Below are 14896 nucleotides of genomic sequence, written 5' to 3'. Positions count from 1 at the left end.
ACTGTGATAAAAACAGCATGGTACTGGCAAAGAAATAGACTTGAGGACCAGTGGAACAGATTAGAAGATGCAGAAACAATGCCAGACACCCTCAGCCATCTCATCTTTGACAAAGGAGCCAAACACCCCCACTGGAGGAAAGATAGCCTCTTTAATAAATGATGGTGGAAAAATTGGGCTTCAACTTGCCAAAGATTAAAACTAGACCTATATCTCTCACCATGCACTCAACTAAAATCAAAATGGATTAAAGATTTAAATATTAAAATAGAAACTCTGAACCAGTTAGAACAGAGGTTAGGAAGAACCCTTGAAGACATCAATGTAGGAAAAGATTTTATGAACAAAACCTCAGTTGCCTGTGAAGTAGCACATACAATCAACAAATGGGATCTCTTCTTATTAAAAGACTTCTGCACAGCAAGAGAAACCACGAGCAGTGTGACGAGACAACCCACGATGTGGGAAAAAATCTTCACCTGCTGTCCCTCACACAAGGGTCTACTATCTCGAATCTCTAAAGAACTTAAAAAGATCAGACCTCCCAAATTTAAAGACCCAATCCAAAAATGGGCATCGGAAATGAACAGACATTTCTCAGACAAAGAAGTAGAAATAGCAAATAAATACATGAAAAAATGTTCAACATCACTGGTCATTGGAGAGATGCAAATGAAAACAATGCTGAGATTCTACTTCACTCCAGAAAGAATGACTGCTATCATGAAGTCCACCAATAACAAATGCTGGGGGGGCTGTGGGGAAAGAGGAACGGTGCTCCACTGCTGGTGGGAGTGTAGACTGGTGCAAGCACTGTGGAAATCAGTATGGAGATACCTCAAAGAACTAGGACTGGAAGTCTCATTTGACCCCGCTATTCCACTGCTGGGGATCTTCCCCAAAGAATTAAAAGAATCATACCACAGTGATATATGTGCACCCATGTTCATAGCAGCACAGTTTGTAATAGCTAAAACTTGGAAACAACCCATATGCCCATCAACTGGAGACTAGATAAAAAAATGTGGTTTTTTTATAAAATGGAGTACTACTCAGCCATAAAAAATGAGAAATTAGAGACATTTATAGCTAAGTGGATGTACAATGAGGCAATACTCTTAAGTGAAAAAAATAGGACATACATGTGTAAATACCAAATAGTTTCTCTGGTGTGAGAAACTGAAAGTGTAAATAAGGACTAAGTGTATAATAGGTAATGTGAAATAGGAAGAAAAGGGGCAAAGGGGAAGGAAGTGGGAAGGCTAGAGGAAAGGATAGAAGGGAATCAGATTAATATGAGAAAATGGAAAAATAGGAACAAAATCTTTGTAAACAGGGAGGAATGGAGGGGTTGAAGGGAGGGCTGGGCAAGGGTGAAAAATAAGAACCAAGAGAGACTATGTAAAGGTGCAAATTTCCAATGATGAATGTCATTATATTGTATACCTAAAATGTACCAATGATTAGAATTAATAATCGATAATGTAAAATAGGAAGAAAAGGTACAAAGGGGTAGGGGTAGTGGGAGGGGCAGGGGAAAGGATAGAAGGGAAAGAAAAAAATGATGAGAAATGGAAAAAATGGAAATAAAGTCTTTGTAAATAGGGAAGGGTGGAGGGTGTGAAGGGAGGGCTAGGAATGGGGAAAAAATAAGAACCAAGATGCATTATATAAAGGTACAGTTCCCAATGAGAAATGTAATTGTGTTGTATACCTACAATGTACTAATAAAAGAATTTAATACAAAAAAATATATTGTAAAAAATTGTATTGAACATGAAAAAAAAAAAAAACCCTGTAATATGGGTCTCTTATGAAATCACCTCAGATAAGGAGACTTCAGACTTTTATCTGTCCCTTATAGAATGCCAAACAGTGCATACTCTGCCAGCTAGTAATTGCCTTTATGGCAGCTGCCACTCTCAAAGTAGAGGTTAGGTTTCTCCAGTTGCCCTGTTGAATCACGACTCCTATTGAAGCCAATGGCAGATGGAACATCAACCAGATAGACAATTGGATTCCTTTGGGAGATAGATCTCTGATTGCATGTAATTAGCAGAAAATGAGGTGACAACTGAGGGGTCATGGTCAGGGCTACTCTCTGGCAGATACTCACACTTTCCTCAGAAGAAACTAGTTCCCAAAAGTGCATCCAAGTAATCAGCGGAAAATTTCCACATCTCTTCCCTATCGGGCCTCCTCAGTGAGGTGAAAGAGAAACTCTTATCAGTGATCATCAGATATCCTCTGCCTCTGGAGTGATCTGAAATGATGCAGTCAGAGCCCTTTCTTAAGCCTCCATTAAGAGTTGAGCTACAGGTTTGGACTGCTGTCTCTACTAGAAAGACAGACTTCTAGACAAATGTAAAAAACAAATCTTTGATAGAGTAAACATTATCTGAACCTTCTCTCCCCCTCCTAGGCATGGTCTTCATCATTTGAGTGCACAGGGGAGAAAAATAGTTTTTCCAATAGGCTGTGGACTTTGGAACATTCATTGTAGAATGTAGAGTGCTATGTGGTGAGTTTTTGGATGTTTAAATGGGTTAAACTTTATTTGCACTTTTGCTCTCTGCTAGTGAGTTAGAAACACCACTTAAACTTTTCTCCAACTTGTTGGAAGTTAATTTTAAAATTAACCACCTTATGGTTAGAGTCCCTCTCCTTTCAAGGGGTCAAACTGAGACAGCTTACAACAACTGTTTTGTCTTACACTAGGAAAATAGCAATCATTTAATGACTTGCATTTCTGTTTCATATACTAACTAGAATAAACCTGTGTTCATGTGTCTTTTTTCTCTCAGTGATCTAAAACAGATTAAATGAAACCTAAGAACTTTTTCAGATGATGCTACCACCACCCAAGACTCTAAAGCAGCTAAGGAGATTCCTAGACATTACAGGCTTTTGTCACCTTCAGGTAGCTGGATATAGTCAGATAGGGCAACCCTTCTATCATCTAGAGAAATGCAAAAGACAGCCATATTTTAACCTGGGAACCTTATTCCAAGACCACATTTCAGAAGCTCAAATAAGCATTTGTAACTGCCTGCCTACAGGATACCATTTCAGTTTGTACATTAGTAAAAGGTGAGACATGGCTTTGGGAGTGTTTCTACAAGATCAGGGACTTGCTAAATAGCCTGTAGGGTATTTAAATCATAAATTAGATATTATAAGTTCAGAGTAATTCATTAAAAAGGTTAAGCCCTAAACAATATAGTTAGAACACTTTCGTTCTCTTTCAAGAGGCAAAAAAGTAGTCATTCAGGTTCTTTGATTATTGGTTTGATTTTCTGCCTGGCAATGCAGTTGTAGTCATAGCTTTTGTCTCTAGAGACATGTTTTGCTAAGGGTTGCAGATAAACTCTGGAAAAGCTCCTGATCTTAATTGTCCCTCTACACCTGAGATGGTTAAGATTTAGTTCTTGTGCCATACTTAAAGACATTCTTCTGTTCTTTCTCCACTGTCCTGTAGTTATAATGCAGAAATAATGCAGTTCTCAGCAGTGTTTGTTTGAAGGCACTTCCCTTGTCTGTGGCTGCTGGATTTCAAGACAAACCTTCCAGAATGTGAGTTTGCCTTCCCTGGGACCATTCCATAGTAACGCTGACCTTCAATTTTCTCTGGATCATATAGAAAACTGGTCTAGGTCTAATCCTGAAACTCTCCAAAAATATATGTAAAAGTTTTAGTCCAGATTTATCTGTTTTTCAGCCCTTAGGCAAAATTAAAAAATGTTAAGAATAGCTCACCTGGCTCTGGTCACTTCCTTGCACTTCTAGTCTGCCACCACTGATACTGGATGAGATAAAGTCTAAGGAACACATTAGATTGGGGACAGAACAACAGTGATAGACAAGGATACCTTCTTTCCTTTTGTTTCTTTTCAAAATGGAAAAATACTGTCATAGGTAAACATCTGCAGCACAGCAGTTTGGAGCCTAGGCAGGCCTTCTTCCCTAACTGTTTGGAATTCATACTTAGCTCCAAAGAGTGTCACCTAGTCTCTTCTACATGCAAACCTGGCCTGAACAGACACCCCCACCACCACCACCCTGAGAAGGTTAAAATTACCTTTAACAGTCTGCTACTTTAGAGGGAACAATTACATGCGCTGTCAAACAACTATGGTTATCAAAGCAACAATGTGAAACCTGTATAGCTGGGTATTCCAGTCAGATAAACCATCAGCTTGGGGCCTATCTTAAAATGGTCTTTACTTTCACAGGTGTAAAAGATTTTTATTCCTTTTGATTCTTTTACAAGAGATCTCTGTTAATTGACCTACAAAAGTTCTGACTAGTCTAATTTATAGTTACAAGCCTAAAAATTATGAAAGGGCTATTATGATTCAACTTGGCCAAAAACATCTGGGTGCACTCTGGTTTATAAACATCATCTTATGTGTGTGTTTTTCTGTCTGTTCAAATTGTTACAACTTGTGCAGCTGTTTTGTTTGAGAATAATGTTTTTTTTTCTTCTTTTTGCCCTTTTGGATTATTTTAGAGATGTTTGCTTGTAACTCAAGTTGGCTTATAGATAAATGTCACTAAAGACATGCTTCCCCCAGTTTCCCAGATGATCCAAATGATTTTAAAACTGGTTTTACAAATACAGTACATATTGTTGTCTATGTATAATAACTCAAGAATCTTTTATTGGTCAAAAATGATGGGTTGTTATGATCTGGCTCTCATAGGTCATCTAAAAAATTTTTAAAATAATTAAAGACTCTTGGGCTTAGGAAAACTACTGGACAGGACTTCTTGGTAAATAAAGGAGCAGCTGCCTGGAAAAATTTATTCTAGCCCTTGTTCACAAAGGGGGCCAATCATTTCCATAGCCTTGTGGGTAATACATTGCTAAACATATCATTATTGTGATATATATATATATATATATATATATATATACACACACACACACACACACACATACATACATTGGTCATGGTCAAACAGCTAAGTTTCTGTGAGAAAACAGTAAGGTTTTATTAAAAATTCTCTCAGTACAAAACTAAGAGACAAAGGATTTCATATAACTGTGATACTCCTTATCATATCCTGGTATATACATTCATGACTTCCAAGTGTACAAGTCTTCTAGGATATTTTTTATGGTAATTATTTTTTTTTAATCAGGTATCTGCCTTTCTCTTGCCCTCCAGCTACTTGTGATAAGAGGTGTATGTCAAGCCACCATGAGATAACCAGTCAAATAATAGTTTTCTTAAAAACTTATGTGATGTATATGTTATATATGTCACCACACTTAGGGATGCTTAGACACCAAATAGTCAAAACAATGTCACCTACTAAAATTAGAGGGTAGACATTATGAACTTCTAAGGTGCATTTGTAAACCAATATGTACATTAAATGACATCCTATTGAAGGATAACAAATAAAAGTTTTCTTTATGTCATTTAATGTCTTGTGATCAGATGGAGATGTTTGGCTGAAAGACTATTCCATACTAAGATGGACATGTAATGTGGGACTGCGTAACTCTGTAATCATAAAACTCCCCTAGCCCCAACTGTGAATGTGAGTAAATAGATAAAGATGCTTGTTAGTTCCGGGACACTAGATAAGATCTGTATCAGCCATAAGGTCCCAAAGTAAATTACTCAACTCTTTGTTTGAAACTGATGTTCAGGACACTGCTATCTATAGAACAATCTACAAACATCTGCTGACCATCAGTACATGTCAGCTGACCACTAACCTTTGTTCCTCTTCTGTAAATTTTGCCTGTTAACTTCCCCTGCAACCCCCTATAAAAAGAGCCTCGGACTCTGGGCTAGTCGCCTCTCTAAGCTACTTTGCTTTAGGAGTGCTGTCTGGCCAGACTAAGGTCTGTTTTACTTTCCAACTTGTCTGGTGTGTTCCTTCCCGGGCGTTCTTCACTGCAGTCAGCTCCTCAGAGCGTTTGGTAAGGCCCTCGGTCTTACATTTTGGAGGCACCACTGGGATCCCCGGGTGTGCTTCACTGCAGTCAGCTCCTCGGAGCTTTTGGTAAGGCCCTCAGTCTTACAGTAAGTGTTACAAAGATAGTGTCATCATGATTGTCATGCTAAAATACCAACTGTGGCTCTTGATCTTAAATTCCTCTATATAAGGTATAACTGTTGTCTGTTAACCTTCTGCAGGGATCCAACTACTAAAACAACCATGGTTGGTAAGAAATCCAGCTGTATCATTAGCTGACCATGGTTATGGGTCATTAGGAAAAAACTATGTTAAAGTCTATAAGAGCCCAGCTGGAGTTTTAAATTTCTTAGCAAAATTTGTTCTTCGATTTGCCTCTTATAGCTAAAACTAGACAGACTTATGACAAAATATCAGACTTATAGATAACCTCCATCAATAAAAGAGCCAGCAGGTTATAATCACTGTTTCAATTTCTGTGACTCTCTCCCCAACCTGCCCTTCCATTCTAGTGTGCTGTTGCTTAGATTACACATGCTCTAATTTCTTAAAAGTCTTGTTTATTCTTGCATAGAGGATGCCAAACTCCAAGCAGTCATACAAGTGGAACCAATGACAAATGTGCTAGATTTCTTTTGCCAGAATTCACCAGATCAACCTTGTAAACAGCTCATAACTAGCTGCTAAATTACAATGTGACTTCTATGTTGAATTCTGAAGTCCCTTGGACTTTCTCTTTATGGGAAGCTATTACTAGTTCCTCCTTGTGGAAATGCTTGTTGGCTATTTTCATAGCAATCCTGGCCAGGGATTTAGCTCAGGAGTGCCACTGCCTGCCTCGCAAGCATAAGGTCCCAAGTTCTATCCCTGGTACCACATTTTAAAAAAAAAGAAAGCAATACTGCTGACTTTAGTATTTTTCCCATGTATTCTTAACTGCTTCTGTGACTTTGTCTCCTCAGACTCAAAGCTATATGCCTACCCAAGATAACAATGCCTGGCACCTATCAGGGGCCTTTAGATAGATCCTCTGTGGAGTAACTCTGACTGCTGATCACAACTACAACCCTCTTCAGCCAGAAGTAGCCAGAATGTCTTTGCCCTTTGCCCCCTCACAACAGTTAGGAGTACTTCTTCAGAAGGGGGAATGTTGTAGATACACAAGCTAATTGGATATCTTATAGGCAGTTAAATGGGGCTGGCCCTCAAGGAGCCAACAAGGAGGACAATCAAGACATATTCACTGAAAGCCTGCATTGTAAAAGAAGAGAAACTGCCACACCCCCGTAGCATGAATAGCACTGACTTTCTAAACAGGTATCAAGCACCACCTGGGTGGGGAAACAAGATCTTCTAAGAAAGATCCCTGACCCACCCCTTACTACCAAAAGTCCTTGCTCATTCCTTGCATGCTTGGAACATGACTTGTTTCCCCATCTTATTCCCATTTAATCAATATTACCTAAATTATGATACTTGTCATAATCTTATTGGTTGTTCATAGTTTTGTCCACCTTGTGATTTCTCAATGAATCAATATTACCTAAGTAACTGTACTTATAATCTCACTTAGTTGACTATAGTTTTGTCCCACCTTGAACCCACCTCACCTCATGGCTTTGTCCATAAAACACCTTTGAGAAGTTGGGTGAGCAGGCAACCCACTTTCCGGTCCCCCTTCTGTCTCTCTTAGACAAAAGCTATCTTTCTCTCAATAAATTTTTCCTACTCTTAAAAAGAAAAGAAGTTGAAAGTATAATATTGGCTACAAAAAGTTGGAAAAGGGAGAGCAACAAGAGGAAAATGAAGATAGAATGGAAGGGGGCATGGAGGAGGGAATATGAAAACAGGATGGATGATAGGTACAATGTTATAGTAGGTACAAATAGTTCTGGTGTTCTGTTATGTAGCAGAGTGATTATAGCTAATAATAATTTACTGTATTTTCAAGACAGCTGGAAAATAGCATCTTGAATGATTTCATTACAAAGAAACACTAGATGTTTGAAGCAATGGATATAGTAATTACCCAGATTGGACCATAATAAACTGCATACATGTACTAAAACATCATGGTACCCCAAAACATGTGCAATATTACACATGTGTGTAAATTAGGAATAAAATTTGTCTTTTTAAAAAACATTATGCAATCTATTTATTTAATTAATGTTTATTGAGAAACTAATATATTCCAGAACCCTGTTAGTGTCTAAAGATAGAGAAGGGCAAGGTGATAAAATTACTGTTTACATTACAACTAGGAGTGAAGAGATGGGAGACAAATGAAATACAAGTATTAATCTCTTTTCTATTGATTATGAATTTGAGTTATAGGAATGAAGCACATTAACATGTCAAGAAGGATAAGGAGATGCCATTTCAAAGAATTGGTGAATGAAGGCTATAAGGAGTAATATTTGAGGAGACATTTGAGTGATCCCTTCATTGGAGTGGTGTTATTTAAGGTACAACTATGAGAGAGTGACCAAAATGTGAAGCAAGAAAAGATCATCCAAGAGAAAAAACACTAAAACAAATAAAATGATACTTCAGACTACTTCAGTCAATATAAAACTTCACTGTTATGACTTTCATTCTGCTTGAATCCAGTTTAATTTAGAATCCATACTTGTATGGTTCAAGGACAGATGAAATAAAAGGTTTTGGGGGAGAAGAGATGATATATTTGATTTTATAGTAAACAGCGACCTGGTGCAAGCAGTGAGTAAAAACTTGACAAGATAATCCCTTGTGGACATTTAGCAAGACAAAAGCATGTGGCAGTTAGGTGATGAATTCTTCTCCTCACAATACTCTGCATTGGTATGCATGATTTAATGCTTCTGTCCCCAGACAGATGAGGTTATCTGCTAAAGTGAGAATCTAGAACTAACAGAGAGTCTACATCTTAATTTGCATAGTTCTAAATGAGTGCTAGAGTACATTAGGGAAGCATCAGAAAAAAAGTGAATTAACAACACAATTTTGTCTGTTACAGAATTCCAGTTCTAGAGCAATATATTGATTCAAGATGACACTTAGCTGTGACAGTCATTTTTTTCAATTAAAAAAGATGTTTTACTTTCGTTTGCATATGTAAATTTCCATTATGCATCATTATTTCATATTTAAAATTCTATTCAGTGTTAATTCCCTTTAAAGTGATGAATTCTCTTGAATAGTTATTATATAGCAGATCTACTGATGAAAAACTTGCTATTTGCTTATGTGAAACTTTCATTTGATTTCAGTAACATACTGGTGTGTACACATGCAAAAATAATATGAATCATGGTTGAGTCTTAAACAGGGTTGTCTATAACATCTCTAAACTTCTGAAAAACAAAAACAAAATCAATCTTGAATTCAGTATTCATTGAGAGTCAATTTTTAACTAGGGAGATGTGAAAGTCACATATGATTTTAGCTGAATAAGAATTTCAAAAATTAAGACAGTACTTTTTTTATAGGGTTAATTTATAATATTCCCCCAAAAAGTCAAATGCAAAGGAGTACAAGAGATCTAACCACACACTAGAGACCCAAAGGATCCAGCCAAGAGCCTGAATCCCATGGCAATGTCTCATGCTTGTCCTGAAGTCCTAGAGTCCAAGGCAATGTCCTTCATGAGTTCAGCCAGTGGCCTAGAGCCCATGGCAATGTCTCATGCTTGTCTATATTGAGGATCTTCACCAGGAAGGCCCAAAGGCCAATGGTGGAAACTAGAAACCCTGCCCTAGCATGGTGAAGGATCTGTGCCACCAGGCTGAGGGATCTACATTGGAGCCAGGAAGCAATGCTCACGGCAAAAATCAGAGCTCCCCTGAAGAGAAGAGTAGCCACTCCCAGCGACAGTGGGGACCAGTGCTCCTCTGAGGATGAGAGAACAGCCAAGTTCGCATCAAGAAAACCAACCACAGCAAGCTTCTCCTAGAAAATCAACAGCCAAGGATCTTCCTTTCCAGTTCTCTTTTTATGCTGTTGGCAAGAATCCTCAGGTGGGTCTTCCATGCCAAAACCATGCTGATTCAGTTTATCTGGGTGTTCCAGGTTGACCATTAGTTAATCCACCCAATTGCCTATTAACATTTTTTATTATAATATCTTACAGAATACCAGGATAGAGGCTTTTCCCACCTTGATATGGTCCAATTAGTCAATCCTTTAGAATGTGCATTTTTTGTGTATTATTCTAGAAATCCTCTCCTACTACAATACTATAAAGATACTATTCTAACTTTCCAAATTTAAATTTTTTAGCATTTAGTTATTAAATCCATCTGGAATTTATTTCTATATGTGATCTAATGTAGGAACCGAATTTTATTTGTTCCAATATGAATAAGCCTATTGATTGAACAATCCATCCTCTCTTCCCATGACTTTCATTGCCACTCCGTCACTAGATTTGACTTTCTAGTAATTGCATCATTCAACATTAATGTTCATAAAACTCATATTTTTTCTGGATTTCATCAAACTTATTCAACTGAAATAAATGAAAAATCACATGATTTATAAAACTAATTTGATAGCCAATACTTTTGAAGAACAGTACATGAATATAATGTTTGTATTGATCCAGTTCTTCTGACTAGAAAATATTTCCTTTTTGACTCTAGTTTTTATTCTTATATTTTCTTCATTTATTAAAAATTACCTTTTTCACAATAAAAGACAAATGCATTCCTTTCTTATGTAATATATGGTCTGAGAATAATTCTGATTACCACATTCATGATAATAAAAAAACAGCAAACATTCAATAACAAGGCTTCTTTTGCATTGATAGAACTATAAGTTCCTGGAGTTAGCAAAATGTCCAAAAATAATATATTTCCAAGAAAAGTTAGCATGGTTTGATAAGTCTTGGTTATCAACATCGACAGTAATTGTAGGAAGGTGTTTTTAGGCAAACACCTTTAAAAAATCTTAACTTGGCCAACAAACAACTTTGATCCTTTTTCTTTTCCTTCTTTTTTCTAATTGGAAATCAGACATGATGATTAGACCTGTGCTAACTGTTTCAAATCAGGACATAAACTGAGAAATGAAGGTTAAAGATGGTGTTTAAAAATAAGTCTTCAAGGCAATGGTGAGATGAGCCATCACAGTAGCCCTGAACTGATAAAATGTAGACTTCTTTTCCAGAAAAATATGATATACCCATCTGTTGTTTAAGGCACCATGGAAAGGAAATCATATCTCTGTAACTTGTAGCCAAACATAATTCTAATTTGAAACTAAACTTGATAATTGGTTTTAGCATTACAAAAACGCTTCCTAACTATCAAATTGAGCTTTATATCACTATTTCTTTCAAATTTTTTATGGATTTGTATTTATTAAGCACATGTTAAATATCCAGGACTATTCTTGATGCCAGGGATTCAACAGTAAACAAAAAAGGCCTTCTCTCATAACTTTCACTCTATTAGGAATATACTAAAAAGGCAGAAAATTAAAGGTGGTGGAATGAAATTAAATGATAACTTAAAGAAGTACAAACTTTTTAGGTCTGACAGTTGTGAAAACTCTTTTTAATAAGGTGAGCAGAGCATTTTAATAAATGGAGCAGAGACTTACAAGAAGAATCATAATTACAATGAGCCACTGGATACATACTGTGAAAAGATTCGAGATATATTGAGAATTGAAATATCCAAGTCCTTGAGTCCAGAGCATACCTCTGGAATAAAAAAAAAAAAAAAACAGCATGGAGCTTGAGTATGGAAGAGAGTGATCAAGGAGCATAGAGAATATATACTTAGATCAGTTCTTCTCTCATATATGAACTACCTAAATTTGTGTGATTCTAACCAACTTTTCAGCAATAAAGATGACATGGAACAAAAGGCCTCCAACATCTTTTGTAAAATTATTAGCCCTATTCCTTTTTGTTTTGGCATCCACACTTTTTTCAATGTGGCTTTGCAGGTTCTTTTTCTAGAGGAATTAAAGGTTCTTTTTTTACAGGAATTAAGCATCTCCTTCACTTCATTTTGGGTGTGGCCAATATGAATTAAATTTTACTAGAAAATGAGGCATTACTAGAAATGATGATGTGCTTGTATTGAGCCTAGTCTTTTAGGTCTTTTCTCCAGTTTTACATTCCCCTTAATAGTGTCAGTGCTATGGGATGAGAGATATAGGGATCCCAGTCCAATCCAACAAAGATTGTTGACCTCCAATCAAACTAGATATGTAAGCAAAGCCTTACTGAACTCAGCAGAGTTTCTCAGCCCAGTACACTATAGGTCCGCTTACCAGCTGCAGAATTAGATTTACATGAATCATAGTAGTAAGGCATTTAGTATTGTCATGGGGGTTTATGCAGCAATTGCTTGTTTGTGCAATACCTAAGTTTTACAGGCATTGTCCAAGATATTTAAAAAATATCAACCAGTATTTATCCAAAAACCAATGGCTTCTCTGGGGGCTAATCATGATCAACTTAGAAGTACAAAAAGTACAAAATATAAGTGGTCAAGTGGTATTCAAGCATAAGGACTACTTGTTTTTTGAATCAATTTCCTTATTAAGTCAAAGTTAAATAGACTATAACATCTATTATGTTTATGAAATATAAAGTACTTTCTTATTTTGTGCAAGAAAAATATTTATTTTTACAAAGAAAAATAGTTGTGTAAGTTGAATTCATATAGGCTATAGTAATCTTAAAATGTGAATATCATTCTAATTGTGCTAAATTAATATTGTGCTAATTTAAGATTCCCCAGTAGGAATCAATTTGTTTCTATCTTGATCTCTTCTATCTTTGTCATATTTGCAGTTAATTAGGCAAAGGAGAGAAATGCACAATGAAGAATATTGTGTGGTATTAAATAATGTCTGTGTAAACACAAGGATATATACATATACATAATCAAATACATGTGTGTGTATATATATATATATATTCATGTTCTGAGAATAGCACTAGCAGCAAATATAATTGAATAGAAAGAACACAATTAATCCATAGATAATGAACTTCTGAATATTAACTACCTAAAAGAAAAAGTGACTTTTGGAAAATGACTGATTCCAAGACTGAAGCAAGAAACATACAAGATGACACCAGAATATCTTGCTTTACTACAAAAAAAATTGCACAAATGTGATGAACATAATTAAACTAAATAAAACAAGAACAAAATTGAAGTGGCTCCATTTGGCCACATTTGGCAAAATTTGCACTTCATAGATCAACAGAATATGTATGGACTTAAATAAAAACATTTCACACTTCATTAAATTCAGAGTTTTCCCCCTAACTCTAAAGTACAATTATTATGCCCTTTTCAATTAATAAGTAATTTAAAGATAGAATATTATTCATTCATTTATTTATTAATTTCCCCAAAATCTAATTAATTACATGGATTCAATAATAACTTTACAACATTCTATTCCTTGAATATGATTTTAAACCCCTGCTACTTATTTGGATGCAATAATTTCCCAGAGTTGGCCAGCAGTAGCACATTGGAGTTTGGTCATTTTTGTGTAGATTTTACAAGGCAAATTAATTTATGCAGTTTTGAGGGTGGCTACATGGTCTTTGTGCAGTGCTGGAACCTGAAACAAGCAGGGCACAGTAGAATCAGGAAAGGGAGATCACCAGGGAGGATTGAATTCCAATTGTATAAGCCAGATCTACACCAATATGGACCAAACCCTATCCATTCTAATAGCCTCTGACCTTGATGAGAAAGGAATAAAGTAGTATCCGGTGCTCTCTGATCATGATAATGAAGGTAAATACACACACACACACACACACACACACACACACACACACACACATTGCTCCCAGAGCCAGAGAAATTGAAGGAGAATCAAATTTAGGGAAAGTTTAGAACTAGATATTGCTTCATGCCAATAATGTAATTCAGCAGATCAACAGCAATATTGCTACAAAATGGCCACTTTTCCCCAGGCTTCTTTGTGTCCTACCTTAACCAGAATTGTATGAGAAAGGGAATTCTGGGAAAGCTGGTTCAGCCTAATCTAGTAAATTAATTACAAAGGTACCCCAATATATCCTCTTTAACTGTACTTAACCTTTAAATAAAAACAATAACAAAATTATGCTTCCAATTAATACAATAAAACTTTTAAATATGATATGACACTTTCCCCAGAAAAGGCTACAAAGTTAGGTTCTGTGTTTAGATAATGTTCACTTTTCTCTAGTTGATTTATCAATGACATTCTATAACTTAAATACTAAGAAATGTTAACTTTAAAGTTAATAAATATCATTGCCACGTTTTCTAGCATGATAAGGGCATAACAGAATTAGAAAGCAAAAAGTTCAGTTAATCCACATGGGAACATATTTACATCAGAGGAGAAAAATTCATAACTATCAATCCTCATTTCTATAACTAGTCACATGTGCTAGGTGCTACTTATAACTACCTTCTTCCACTAACAATTTCATGTTCTTTTTTGCCCTCAGAAAGCACCATGGTTGCTCGGTTAGTCATGGTTCATTGCCTGGTTGCATGAGTAACTTAGCTATATAGGTGCACACTCATATGCAAATGTGCCGATGTAAGTATTCTGGGAAAGTGGATGATCAATTCGTTATGATGGTTGCATCCAGATAAATCCATCAAAAGTTTAAAATGCAAGCTGAAAATACATTTAGTGCAGTACATCTAAGCTATCAAACATAAAAGCTTAGCTTAGTTAACTTACATGTGCTCAGAACATTTCCATTAGCTTACAGTTAGGCAAAAATCATCTGATATAAGATGTACTTTATAATAAAATACATGTGTTTTATTGAACACTTTATTGAAAAGGAAAACAGAATGGATATATGGATATTTTTTACAGCACAATGAAGTCAAGAAATCATAAGTTATAACATCAAAGATCAGGGAAGGGGGCTGGGGATTTAGCTCAGTGGTTCTGCTGCCTGCCTCACAAGTGCAAGGTCCAAAGT

At 36.1% G+C, this 14896-nt stretch overlaps 1 pseudogene; it reads right to left on the bottom strand.

Moving 5' to 3' along the window:
* The window catches only part of LOC101696464 (TATA-binding protein-associated factor 2N pseudogene), a 42427-nt pseudogene extending 27995 nt beyond the window's left edge, over positions 1–14432 (bottom strand).
* Between the last annotated feature and the right edge of the window lie 464 nt (positions 14433–14896).

The sequence above is a fragment of the Heterocephalus glaber genome, unplaced genomic scaffold (assembly GCF_053883595.1).
Source record: "Heterocephalus glaber isolate CG9 unplaced genomic scaffold, H.glaber_assembly_v1.0 deba00001523, whole genome shotgun sequence".
NCBI lineage: Eukaryota > Metazoa > Chordata > Mammalia > Rodentia > Bathyergidae > Heterocephalus > Heterocephalus glaber.
Note: the sequence above shows the minus strand (reverse complement) of the source record. Positions and strands in the feature narration are given on the sequence as shown.